Source organism: Drosophila miranda (assembly GCF_003369915.1).
Source record: "Drosophila miranda strain MSH22 chromosome Y unlocalized genomic scaffold, D.miranda_PacBio2.1 Contig_Y7_pilon, whole genome shotgun sequence".
Classification (NCBI taxonomy): domain Eukaryota; kingdom Metazoa; phylum Arthropoda; class Insecta; order Diptera; family Drosophilidae; genus Drosophila; species Drosophila miranda.
In genome coordinates this window covers 324,513-337,813 of record NW_022881652.1, presented here as the reverse complement: position 1 = coordinate 337,813, position 13,301 = coordinate 324,513, and positions in this window count along the sequence as shown.

The window sequence follows — 13,301 nt, the reverse complement described above, 5'->3', positions numbered from 1 at the left end:
GACCGAGTATGGCATGAAGGGCTGCTGTACAAGTTGAAGAAGCTGCTGCCTTTAAATTTGTACTGCATTCTGGAGAGCTACCTGGCTGAACGCACTTTTTGCGTGAGCTGCGGAGACGATGATCTGTCAAGAATCGGAAAAATATCAGCTGGAGTCCTGCAGGGTAGTGTACTTGGGCCAATACTATACACGATCTATGCCTCGGACATACCCATGCCTCACCTCATCCCTGACAGCACTGGCTTCCATCCAGAACGGGAATCAATGCTGCTGTCCACGTATGCCGACGACACGGTGATAATGAGCGCATCTGCAATCCCAAATGTGGCAGTCAAAAATAACCAGCGGTACCTACAACACTTCTCTATATGGGCCAAGAAGTGGTGCATTAACATAAATGCAAAAAAAAACCGGACATGTAATATTCACACTGAGGACAATTAGATCAACGGACTTAAGGCAAACGCCGACTATAAATGGACAGGCTGTGCCACTTGACAAATCACACACATATCTGGGCATAAAATTGGACAAAAAACTCACCCTAAGCTCACACATCACGACGCTCTGCACAAAACTCCGATCAAGAGCGGCCAAACTGGAGTGGCTTGCTGGCCCAAAAAGCCGGCTGCCTAACGAAATCAAGGCTATCGTCATCAAGCAGCTCATCATGCCCATTTGGCAATATGGTCTTCCGGCTTGGGGCGCACTTACATCCGATTCCCAGCTGCGACGGGTGCAAAGCCTACAAAATAAAATCATGGGCAATGAAGGCGACAAGGTTCACCAGGAACGATGCCATAAGGCAGACTCACAATCTAGACACAATTGACGAAGTGTTCCATGCGGCAAGTGGGCGCTTCGCCAACTCCTTGGCTTGCCATGTCAATCCGGAGGCTCGGAAACTATTACTGCAGCCGTATGAGCCACAGCGATTGCAGAGGCCACGATATCTGCAACAGCTGCTCCAACACTTCCGCCCGCTGCAGCCTCAAAATCAGGATCGGAGCAGCCATCAACAACAACATCCAGATCCGGCCATCTCCGAGGAATCGCTTCCAGCGCTGGTCCGTCTCGAAGAGGAGGAGCTGAAAAGAAAGAGACAGGAGGAATCAGACGCCAGGCAATTAAGAAGAATCCAACAACAAAATATCATCAATCCGAACCCCGAAAGGTTCAACGGTTCGATGATAAATTGCTTCAGGAAACGATACCTCAGCGGCCAAACTCCCCGAGAAAGAATAGTGGCTCTTATCTTTGGCCAGCCACTATCTGTCCAAAGGATAATCCTGCCAGGTTACGAGGGGGATCCCGATCCAGTGACGCTGCAGCATACCCAGCAGTAGACTCAGCAACAGACGCAGCAGCAGACTCAGCAACAGATGCAGCAGCAGACGCAGCAGCGGACCCAGCAGCAGACACAGCAGCGGACCCAGCAGCAGACACAGCAAATTCTGGCGAGCAGCAACCTGCAGACGTCACATTATCGTTGCCAGACACGGGCTGCAAGCAGCAGCTCACGCACCCTGGACGACAGCCATCGACGCAATCCGCAAGAGGCACTTCTGGACCACGGACTGGAGCAAGTCCGACGGCGCCTTGAACGGGTGGTCGACGACGACGACGACGACGACGACGACGACGTCCAAATCATTACCGATGACGACGACGACGACGTCCAAATCCTCATCGATGTCCAATCCATCTCAGATGACGACGACCACAACAACGACGATGATGCCGGCCGGCACATTGCACACACCGCCAGTCATTTCGCACTTTGGTGCAGCAAGTAGCCGATTATTGGGACGCCGCAATCCGGCCGCACAAGTCCAATATTCCTGTGGTGGACATTGTCGTTGTACCTGGTAAATGTAAAAATGACATTAAAATTTGCAAAATTATCCCCTCCACAGAGCAATTTAAAACGGCACAAAATTCACCTGAAGCGTGTACAAACACGCTTGCGACACCGGGCGACACCCCTAGTTGCTCCTCTGATCCTTCCTCATGGGCGTCACCACGGCATCCGGCCTCCAGAAGGGCTCCGCGGACGAGAGTCATCACGGCTGCCGGTTGGCCATGAGTTCAAATTCGAAAATGTTTGCGCTGCACACAAAGCGCATTCAAATCCGGGCAAAAATGTTTTTGCAGCACTTCATGGCCACCAGCTATCGTCCTCGCACACTCCCGGCCAAATCCTTGGCCGTCTGGGGTCCCACGACGGCGGCCTCATCTACTCCGCACGGCTATGTGCCCTATCCACGTGTCTGCTGCAACATACCTACACACGCGCACATCCAGCATCAAATAGTTGCGCAAAATGCATAATACGCTGCTCCCGACGAAGATCGAATTATGCTGCACCAGTACCTGAAACTAGAATGAAATTAGATTAAACTATTAATAATTGACCATTTTTCTCTAATACTTATCTTTGAGTAACCAAGTTTCTTTGTACTTACCACCTGTTTGTATAAATGTACGTCAATTGTTGCGAATGTCAAAATAAGGCTGCCTGACTGATAGAATGTAAACATGTTTCTAGATGTTAATGTTAATGTTAATGTTAACAGCCCGCCAATTTTAAAATCACATTATTGTTGTGAGTCAAGCTTAAATGTAAATTGCCATGTCCTAGGTAATAAGAAAAGCTGGAAATAAACTCCGTCAGTAGCAAAACTGGCGGGCGAGTGTGCGCAACGTAGGCGTGCACTTGCATCTAAATTAACTCGAAAAAAAAAAAAAAAAAGAATCGGAAAAATATGAGCTGGAGTCCCGCAGGGTAGTGTACTTGGGCCAATACTATACACGATCTATGCCTCGGACATGCCCATGCCTCACCTCATCCCTGACAGCACTGGCTTCCATCCAGAACGGTAATCAATGCTGCTGTCCACGTATGCCGACGACACGGTGATAATGAGCGCATCTGCAATCCCAAATGTGGCAGTCAAAAATAACCAGCGGTACCTTCAACACTTCTCTATATGGGCCAAGAAGTGGTGCATTAACATAAATGCAAAAAAAACCGGACATGTAATATTCACACTGAGGACAATTAGATCAACGGACTTAAGGCAAACGCCGACTATAAATGGACAGGCTGTGCCACTTGACAAATCACACACATATCTGGGCATAAAAATGGACAAAAAACTCACCCTAAGCTCACACATCACGACGCTCTGCACAAAACTCCGATCAAGAGCGGCCAAACTGGAGTGGCTTGCTGGCCCAAAAAGCCGGCTGCCTAACGAAATCAAGGCTATCGTCATCAAGCAGCTCATCATGCCCATTTGGCAATATGGTCTTCCGGTTTGGGGCGCACTTACATCCGATTCCCAGCTGCGACGGGTGCAAAGCCTACAAAATAAAATCATTAGACGGGCAATGAAGGCGACAAGGTTCACCAGGAACGATGCCATAAGGCAGACTCACAATCTAGACACAATTGACGAAGTGTTCCATGCGGCAAGTGGGCGCTTCGCCAACTCCTTGGCTTGCCATGTCAATCCGGAGGCTCGGAAACTATTACTGCAGCCGTATGAGCCACAGCGATTGCAGAGGCCATGATATCTGCAACAGCTGCTCCAACACTTCCGCCCGCTGCAGCCTCAAAATCAGGATCGGAGCAGCCATCAACAACAACATCCAGATCCGGCCATCTCCGAGGAATCGCTTCCAGCGCTGGTCCGTCTCGAAGAGGAGGAGCTGAAAAGAAAGAGACAGGAGGAATCAGACGCCAGGCAATTAAGAAGAATCCAACAACAAAATATCATCAATCCGAACCCCGAAAGGTTCAACGGTTCGATGATAAATTGCTTCAGGAAACGATACCTCAGCGGCCAAACTCCCCGAGAAAGAATAGTGGCTCTTATCTTTGGCCAGCCACTATCTGTCCAAAGGATAATCCTGCCAGATTACGAGGGGGATCCCGATCCAGTGACGCAGCAGCATACCCAGCAGCAGACTCAGCAACAGACGCAGCAGCAGACTCAGCAACAGATGCAGCAGCAGACGCAGCAGCGGACCCAGCAGCAGACACAGCAGCGGACCCAGCAGCAGACACAGCAAATTCTGGCGAGCAGCAACCTGCAGACGTCACATTATCGTTGCCAGACACGGGCTGCAAGCAGCAGCTCACGCACCCTGGACGACAGCCATCGACGCAATCCGCAAGAGGCACTTCTGGACCACGGACTGGAGCAAGTCCGACGGCGCCTTGAACGGGTGGTCGACGACGACGACGACGACGACGACGACGTCCAAATCATTACCGATGACGACGACGACGACGTCCAAATCATCATCGATGTCCAATCCATCTCAGATGACGACGACCACAACAACGACGATGATGCCGGCCGGCACATTGCACACACCGCCACAGTCATTTCGCACTTTGGTGCAGCAAGTCGCCGATTATTGGGACGCCGCAATCCGGCCGCACAAGTCCAATATTCCTGTGGTGGACATTGTCGTTGTACCTGGTAAATGTAAAAATGACATTAAAATTTGCAAAATTATCCCCTCCACAGAGCAATTTAAAACGGCACAAAATTCACCTGAAGCGTGTACAAACACGCTTGCGACACCGGGCGACACTCCTAGTTGCTCCTCTGATCCTTCCTCATGGGCGTCACCACGGCATCCGGCCTCCAGAAGGGCTCCGCGGACGAGAGTCATCACGGCTGCTGGTTGGCCATGAATGCAAATTTGGACACGCATGCGCTGCACACATGGCGCATCCGAATCCACGCAGGGGTGGTTTTCCTGCACTTCATGGCTGCTGGCAACCATCGCCACACAAATTTGGCCGAATCCCGGGCCACCTGGAGGACCACGGCGATCGCTCCATCCACTCTGCACGGCGCTGTGCATTGTCCACGTCTCCTGCCGCACCTTACACACGCGCTCATCCAGCGCCGTACGGTTGCGCACCGTGCCAAACACACTGCTCCAGACGACGACGATGATCCAGTACCTGCAAATAGAAATAAAATATAATTAAATTAGATTAAAATGTAAATAATTGTTCAAATATTGTCAATACTTATCTGTTTGTGACCACTTGCTGATTTATGTACGTTAATCCTGTGATTGACACATAAGGGCTGCCAGACCATTAGTTTCATGCTATAATGTTAATGTTAATGTAATGCTAATGTCAATGTAAGTTAATGTTAACAGCCCGCCAATTTTAAAATCGCATTATTGTTGTAAGTTAAGCTTAAATGTAAATTGCCATGTCCTAGGTAATAAGAAAAAGCTGGAAATAAACTCCGTCAGTAGCAAAACTGGCGGGCGAGTGTGCGCAACGTGGGCGTGCACTTGCATCAAAATTACCTCGAAAAAAAAAAAAACAGACGCCTGCTGCCTCTGGCCCCCGCACTGGGCGACGACGTCCAGAGCAGCCATTGAGCCGTTCCCAGGCACCACAACAGCAGCAGCTACAGCAGCTGCAACAGCAGCCGCAGCGCGAACAACAACAGCGACAGCAGCAGCAGCAGCAGTTTGCCAACAACCGCTCCCGGCAGAAGATGCAGCCGAAACGCCAATCTTTCGAGGGATCCTGCAGCCAGGCACTGTTGGAGAATACGCAGAGGATGACGCGATTGGAAAAGAGGCTGGAAGTGACGATGTCACTACTCACCTCGCTCATCCAATCCCAGGCAGTGACGGCAACTCCAGCAGTTGCAGTTACATCGGAAAATCCACCAACAATGGCAGCAGCAACAGTGGTTGCCCCAGCTCCAGCAGCCGGTCAAAGAAACCACCACGATCACAGCCACCACAAAAAACGTTAGGGCCAACGCCAGCCGCCATTCCAGAGACGGATCCTGAAATGGATGAAGAAAACGATGACGATGAGATGTGGACAGATGACGACTCCATGGATGACATGAGGTACCATCTTGACAACCAGATATCCTGGAACGCTGTGTACTAATTGGACACATCTCTGCCACTGCATTGGATTAAATGACAAATGCATATCACTCGCATGCCACAACAAAAATGAACAACGGACGCTGCCGCCATCAAAGCATTCAGAGTGCCATGTGTACCTGGAATGGAAATACACACACACACACACAAACATCCATTACACTTGGGCGGCCGGACCTGTGCCGTTCGAGTTATGTGTGTCGTGTCCGCCATCGTCCTTAGTTGGTGGCCGTATCCAGTGCCATGGCATTCAGAGTGCCCTATGGTCCTGGAAAAGGAACAAAATCCATCAGCCACACATATGAAAAAAAAGGGCTCTCAAAATACTTACCGCCAGCCATTCAGACACACACACAAACACACAAACATCCATTACACTTGGGCGGCCGGACCTGTGCCGTTCGAGTTATGTGTGTCGTTGTCCGCCATTGCCCACAGCTGGTGGCCGGACCAGTGCCACTCGCTCTACATTAGGGCCACAATTGCCGACGCACACACACACTCACATCCATTTCACTTTGGCGGCTGGACCCGTGTCGCCACAGTAAAATGTGTGCCATCTACTCCTGGCTCCCAGCTGGTGGCCGGACCAGTGCCACTCGCTCTACATTAGGGCCACAATTGCCGACGCACACACACACTCACATCCATTTCACTTTGGCGGCCGGACCCGTGTCGCCACAGTAATATGGTTGCCGTCTACTCCTGGCTCCCAGCTGGTGGCCGGACCAGTGCCACTGGTTCTCCAAGAGGGCAGCCACAGCCACAACGACGACGACGAGGTGCTAATTGCACCTACTTCTGACGACTTCGGATGACGCCAATTTCGACGACCTGGGGGGACGACGGGGTCGGTTGGTATGCAACGCAATGTCTTTACAAGCATTGTGTTTTGCTATGCCGGCCGATGCTCCGCTGTTTCTTGTCTTCCCTGTAATTATAGAAAAAAAAGATATAGACATTATTTTAAATTGTTATGTTTATTGTAATATTGTAAACGTAAATCAATTGTACCTGTTTTGTCTCGTCTTTGTTCCAGTGTAGTATCTCTTTTATTACCTGTTTTACCTGTTTTTCCGTCGTCTTCACTCCAGTCTACTACTTATCTGTATTGTTATTTCTGCAAGTGCTTGTCTCTTTTTTTTTATTTTCCACGCAAAGCACCTGCATTGTTAACCTTTTCTCTTTATCTATTCCTCAATTGACTACGTGTTGCAACACTGCACTTTCTGAATTTTCGATCTCATTTCTTTAACCCCTTCTCCCCCCCCCCATTGTTATTTTCGTAATTAGTGCGGTTCTCCGACACCCCACTACAAAAATATTACAATCTGTGATAAAAATCTTCGGCGGCAACGGTGCTGACAATTGATTATCGGTTTCAAATCGACTTTCAAATCAGCATCAGTTGCCGCCACACCACCATCACTACGGCCTAAATTGAGCCAAAAATGCTAGTCTTCGCATAAAACAATTACGCCCCCTATAAACTGCCCGCCCACATGTACATGCTACATTCCTAGTCGTCTGCCCTCAGCAGGCGGCAAGGGTAGTAGAGGGGACTGAAGACCACACACCGCATTACAGCCAACAAAACATCAAGTTGACGAACTCACAGGGGATTGCAAATCAAATTTTTAAGTTAGGGGGAATTACAAAGGGAAGAGACAGCATACTTTTGAGCGTGGCCCCACTTTACTTTCTTGACTCACACCACACACACACACACACACACTTGACACACTATTCCACACACTTGACGAGTCCCCCCTCCCCCTCTTGACAATTCGTACTTTTGGAGCCTTTTGCCCCGATCGTGGATTGGTCTCGAGTCTGGGTCTCTGTCCAAAGGAAAAGTCGTGTCGTGAACGTTGTGGAGTCGAGACGTGTTCGAGGTTTAGTTTAGTCCCTCCGTCAAAGTGCCGAATATTTTGTGTCTCTCTCTTTTTCCCTTTTTCCCAACAGCTGGGCGGCCATTCCCAATCTCACCAGCCAGGAGCAGTTCCAGATCGGCGACTGGGTGGAGGCGGTCCATACCCAGGAACGCCAGCAGCAGCAGCAGCAGCAGCGGTAGTCGCCGGCTTGAGGCATTGGCGGCGTCGGCAGCGGCAGCGGCGTCAGCCAAAGCACCGCAATGTCAAGCCAAGCCAAGCCAAGCGGTACCAAGCGGTACCAAGCGCGCCAATAATTCCGCTTCCCACACTCCAACACACACAGACACGTTGCGATGCACCGTATGCCGATGCATCGTGTGGAGAGAGCCGGAAACAGCAAGGAGCGAGAGAAGGCGCAAAGAGAGAGTGGGTAACGACCTCGTACCAGCGACAGTACGAGAGGGCACTCGAGCAGCCTCTGCACGAACAGCAGCCAACAAAAGATTCGTGTTCGAGTGCCCGTTCGGGAGCGAGTTCGAACTCGGTTCCAAATGCAATGCACACAGCCAATACCACAACCACAACCACAAATACAATGATGACATACATCAGCACACAAACAGCGACATCAAACACAAAAACGACAACTACAATTACGTCGGCAGCCAGACGACGATGCCTGCTAACAGCAATGTTAACAGGTGGACCCCCCCCACCACCGCCGCCAGAGGAACAACAGCAGCAGCAGCAAACACATCAACAACAACAACATCAGCCAACGGCAACAAACACAGCCAATACCGATGATATCCCATCCACCTCTGCTGCAGCGGCCCGTTCGCCACTGAAGCGCGTCCGCGCCGAGGTTGATGATGATGACGATGATGACAGTGATGTTATGGTTGTTGAGTTTGATGACGATGATGACGACGACAATTTGGATGCCAATCATGCATCGGCCAAACGACGACTCCGGGAAAGTACCAACCAACAGGCAAGCAAATCCCATATCCCCCAAATTCAAAACCATCCCCATCATCACCAACAATCAAACCAGCAACAACATCAGCGGACAATTACACAAAATGCCCCTGCCCCCGCCCCCGCCCCTGCCCCTGCCCCTGCCCCTGCCCCTGCCCTGCCACTGCCAATGCTCCACTAGCTCTATCTCACTCACCTGCAAATGCAACTAGTAGTTGCGGCACAGGAACCCACAGCAGCAGCAGCGGCGGCGGCGTTGGGCTGCTCCAGCTGCCCTCCCTGAGTATGCCCAATGCCAGACAAATTCGGATGCTGCAGCGACAGCACCAACCAACGACAATTATTTCCCCCCCCATCATTCTGCCAGCTGTCCCGACATTATGCCCATTCTGGACAAGCTGCAGAATGACCCGAGGGTGGGCAACAGTAGCTATCACACCAAGCTCATCAGCCGCAATGGTGTCCGTATCCAGGCCCGCGACATGGCTACCAGGGATGCCATCATGGCAATCCTGGGCGATGGCGGCGGCAACGATGCGATGACTGGCCACTACACACTAGCACAAGAGTGACCGTGGGCTACGGATCGTCGTGCGAGAGCTCCACCACTCCACAAGCACCCAACTAATAACAAATCAGATGGCCGAACTGGGCTATTCAGTTAAATTTATTAGAGCCATTAAAGCGAGATCCGATGGACAGCCACTCGACCAGTTCGAGTTGGAGATAGCCCCCAAGCCGGATGAAAGCCACCACGATGTCCTCCAATTAACCCAGCTGGGCAACCAGTTGGTGATCGTTGAGAGGCAGGCCAAGCCGGTGGACCCAGCCCAGTGCCACAGATGTCAGGCTTTTGGGCACACCCGCACCTACTGCAGGCGTTCATTCGTCTGTATGAAGTGTGCGGGTGCCCACGCGTCCACGGCATGTGCCAAGCCAAGGGCAGACGCCCCTAAATGCGCCAATTGCCAGGGCGCCCACATCAGCGCCTACAAGGGATGTCCGGCATTCAAGGCAGCAAGGGGCCGCCTTCTGTCGCACCGAGTGGCCATGCAGGAGTTGCGTCGCAAGCGCAGCTCGCTTCTGCAGCCATTGCCAGAGCAGCAGCCACCAGCAAAAACAACACCAGCACATCCAGGGCGCCGACAGCAGCAGCAGCAACAGCCAGCTCAAACGCCAGCCAATCCCTGGCGCGGACAGCAGCAGCAGCAGGCAGCATGGACGCCACTCAATGTCTCCTCTCCTGGGCGACGAAGAGGACAACAACAACAACATCAGCAGAAGCAGAAGCAGCAGCAGCCAATACATACAAAAAAACAGACGCCTGCTGCCTCTGGCCCACGCACTGGGCGACGACGTCCAGAGCAGCCATTGAGCCGTTCTCAGGCACAACAGCAGCAGCTACAGCAGCTGCAACAGCAGCCGCAGCGCGAACAACAACAGCGACAGCAGCAGCAGCAGCAGTTTGCCAACAACCGCTCCCGGCAGAAGATGCAGCCGAAACGCCAATCTTTCGAGGGATCCTGCAGCCAGGCACTGTTGGAGAATACGCAGAGGATGACGCGATTGGAAAAGAGGCTGGAAGTGATGATGTCACTACTCACCTCGCTCATCCAATCCCAGGCAGTGACGGCAACTCCAGCAGTTCCAGAAACATCGGAAAATCCACCAACAATGGCAGCAGCAACAGTGGTTGCCCCACCACGATCACAGCCACCACAAAAAACGTTAGGGCCAACGCCAGCCGCCATTCCAGAGACGGATCCTGAAATGAATGAAGAAAATGATGACGATGAGATGTGGACAGATGACGACTCCATGGATGACATTAAGGCCTACGCCCGCAACATGAGGTACCATCTTGACAACCAGATATCCTGGAACGCTGTGTACTAATTGGACACATCTCTGCCACTGCATTGTGTGTCGTTGTTCGCCATTGCCCACAGCTGGTGGCCGGACCAGTGCCACTCGCTCTACATTAGGGCCACAATTGCCGACGCACACACCCGCGAATTTTTCGAGTGCGGACGCGCCAAACAGCTGCTCTGCAAGACACAGACAAATTGCGAAAGATACCTGGAAAAAAATACCCGAAATTAGCTCAAGCTCTTGCTGACACCGCGTGCTCACCTGGGAGGATCGAGTCTCACCCCGACTGGCTTCTGATCCGGGCTGCGCGTTGCACTTCCACGGTCACCCAAAGAGGGCAGGGGCGCTGGGGCCCACCGTGAGTGCTTTGGACGGCGCTTTTCACTCGTCACTTGGAGATTCCCACCTTTTTTCATCCTTTCTCTCCTTTGGGCCGGTTCTCCCGTTCTTCTTCTTCACTCCAGGCCTCGCAGCTGATCGACTGGGGTACCAGGGCTGGATAGTGCAGGCCACTAACCAGCTGATCGACTGCAGTGCGGTGAAGGGGCACTAGGTGCCAAAGCATCCAGCCCTCGACAGAGACCGCTGCGGAAGATAACTGCGCCCACAGCAGCTAGCTTCTGTCAGCGACCGCACCTGAGGGAAGGTACTGCCTAACTCCTAGGCGGGATCACTTGCAAACCTCACATACACCTACGCATAAGTTCCATCCCAAATTCACACGCGTGGAGGAATCCCGTGGCCGGGGCGCGGACCCTGGAGGCCCTGAGAGATGTTCCCCCGAATCCTGCTTCGCCGGTGGCACACTTGGCCGACGAAGCAAAATTCGCTACAAGCCAAGGAGCAATGGCTTTCCAAAAAGCCTCAAAGGTGGCCCGAACACCGCCACAAGCAGCTTTAACACCGCCAATGAAGCAGAGCTCGTTGCACAGCTTTGCCAGTGGGGCCACGCAGGACGGCGGCAAGGGCACTGATACTCTGAAGAGGCCGAGGGACCCCCCTACACCATCCCCCTACACCATCCCCCTACACCCCCCTACAACCCCCCCCAAGCGAAGCAGGAGCTGCTTACAGGACATAGACGAGATTGGCGCAATCCTGGACGACCTACTCTACCAGATGAACGAGAAGGGCCAGAGGTCAATCAACATGGCCATCAAGAAGATGGTAGCACGCATGAAGGAGTTGCAAGTGGAAGTCAAATCCCATCTGCAGGCGCCAGAGGATAAAAGGGCAGCGCCAGGAGGATGCCAGTGCCATGATCACACTGCAGGCCCAACTGGCCCCCTACCCAGGATGACCAAGCCCAGTGCGACTAAGGCGACGCAAACGGCATCAGGAGCTCACAAGAGCGAAGCAAAACCCCGAACTGAGGAGTAGAGCGCGCGTGGAAGGCCCAGGCAAGGACACCAAGCTGACGCCACTCGACAAGAGGAAACCAAGATGCAGTGCGGCAAGGCGGAAGACACCAACCCTACACAGAAGTGGAGTGAGGTGAGAGGCAGGCGTGCGAAACGCAAGCAGAAAGGCCGACCAGACGCAGTGCTGGTCAAATGCACCGAGGAGGCATCATACGCCGATATCCTCAAACTGGTGAAGGCAGCACCAACGCTCCAGAGCCTCAAAAACAAGGTTCAGGGCATCAGGAAGACAGCCTCGGGCCAGCTGCTTCTAAGGATGCAACAATCCTCAGACCCCGCCACCCAGGAGCTGCAGAGACAGTCGCGGTTGAGGTACTCAACATAGACGAGCTCACGACAGGCGACGAGGTATGTGAGGCCATAGCTGCAGCGATCGACGGCGACTTAACACAAGGAGCAGTGCCGTACATGCGGAAAGCATATGGCGCAACGCAGGTAGCTACGCTGAACCTTCAGCCCGCACTCGCAAAGAAGCTCCTGGAGCTCGGAAAAATTCGAATCGGCTGGGTTGTCTGCCGCGTGCGGCAACGGATTGCGCCAACCCGCTGCTTCAAGTGCATGGCCAATGGACACACTGCAGCCAGGTGCAGATCCAAGCGGCCTGTGTCAAGCAATGCATGCTACAAATGTGGTGGGGAGGGGCACAAGCACAACCAGTGCAACAACCCGCCAATGTGCATACTATGCGCTGGCAAGCCAGGAGACGTCCGCTCAGCAGCCCACTCGGCCCTCAGCCGCAGCTGCCCTGAGCTGATGATCGCCTCATACTCCTGCTGCGTGAACCTTGGTGCTATGTAGCAGCTGTAGACAAAAGTGCCGCTGTGCTTAGCTCTCACATATCCCACTCTGGATGCTCTGTGGGTAAGCTGGCCTGGTTGTGGGCCACAGCTCCAGATTGCTGCTCCTCCGTCTGAGCTTTGCTGCCAGACTCCTTCGTGTTTTTTGCCGTACGGCTCGCTGAGTAGCGCTATGTCGATCTTCTGCTCCAGGACTGTTTGCGCCAACAGATCCTGAGCAGCTCGGCAGTGGTTTAGGTTGAGCTGCAGGAGCTTAACCATCAACCAGTTTTGTCTCCTCAACACAGGAACCACACCAACGTTCAGCAAAGCAGGGCGGGAGTCTATTATAGACCTCACCTTTGCAAGCCCAGAGCTCGCACGCCACGCGAAGTGGCAAGTGCTGAGTGCTTACACCCATAGCG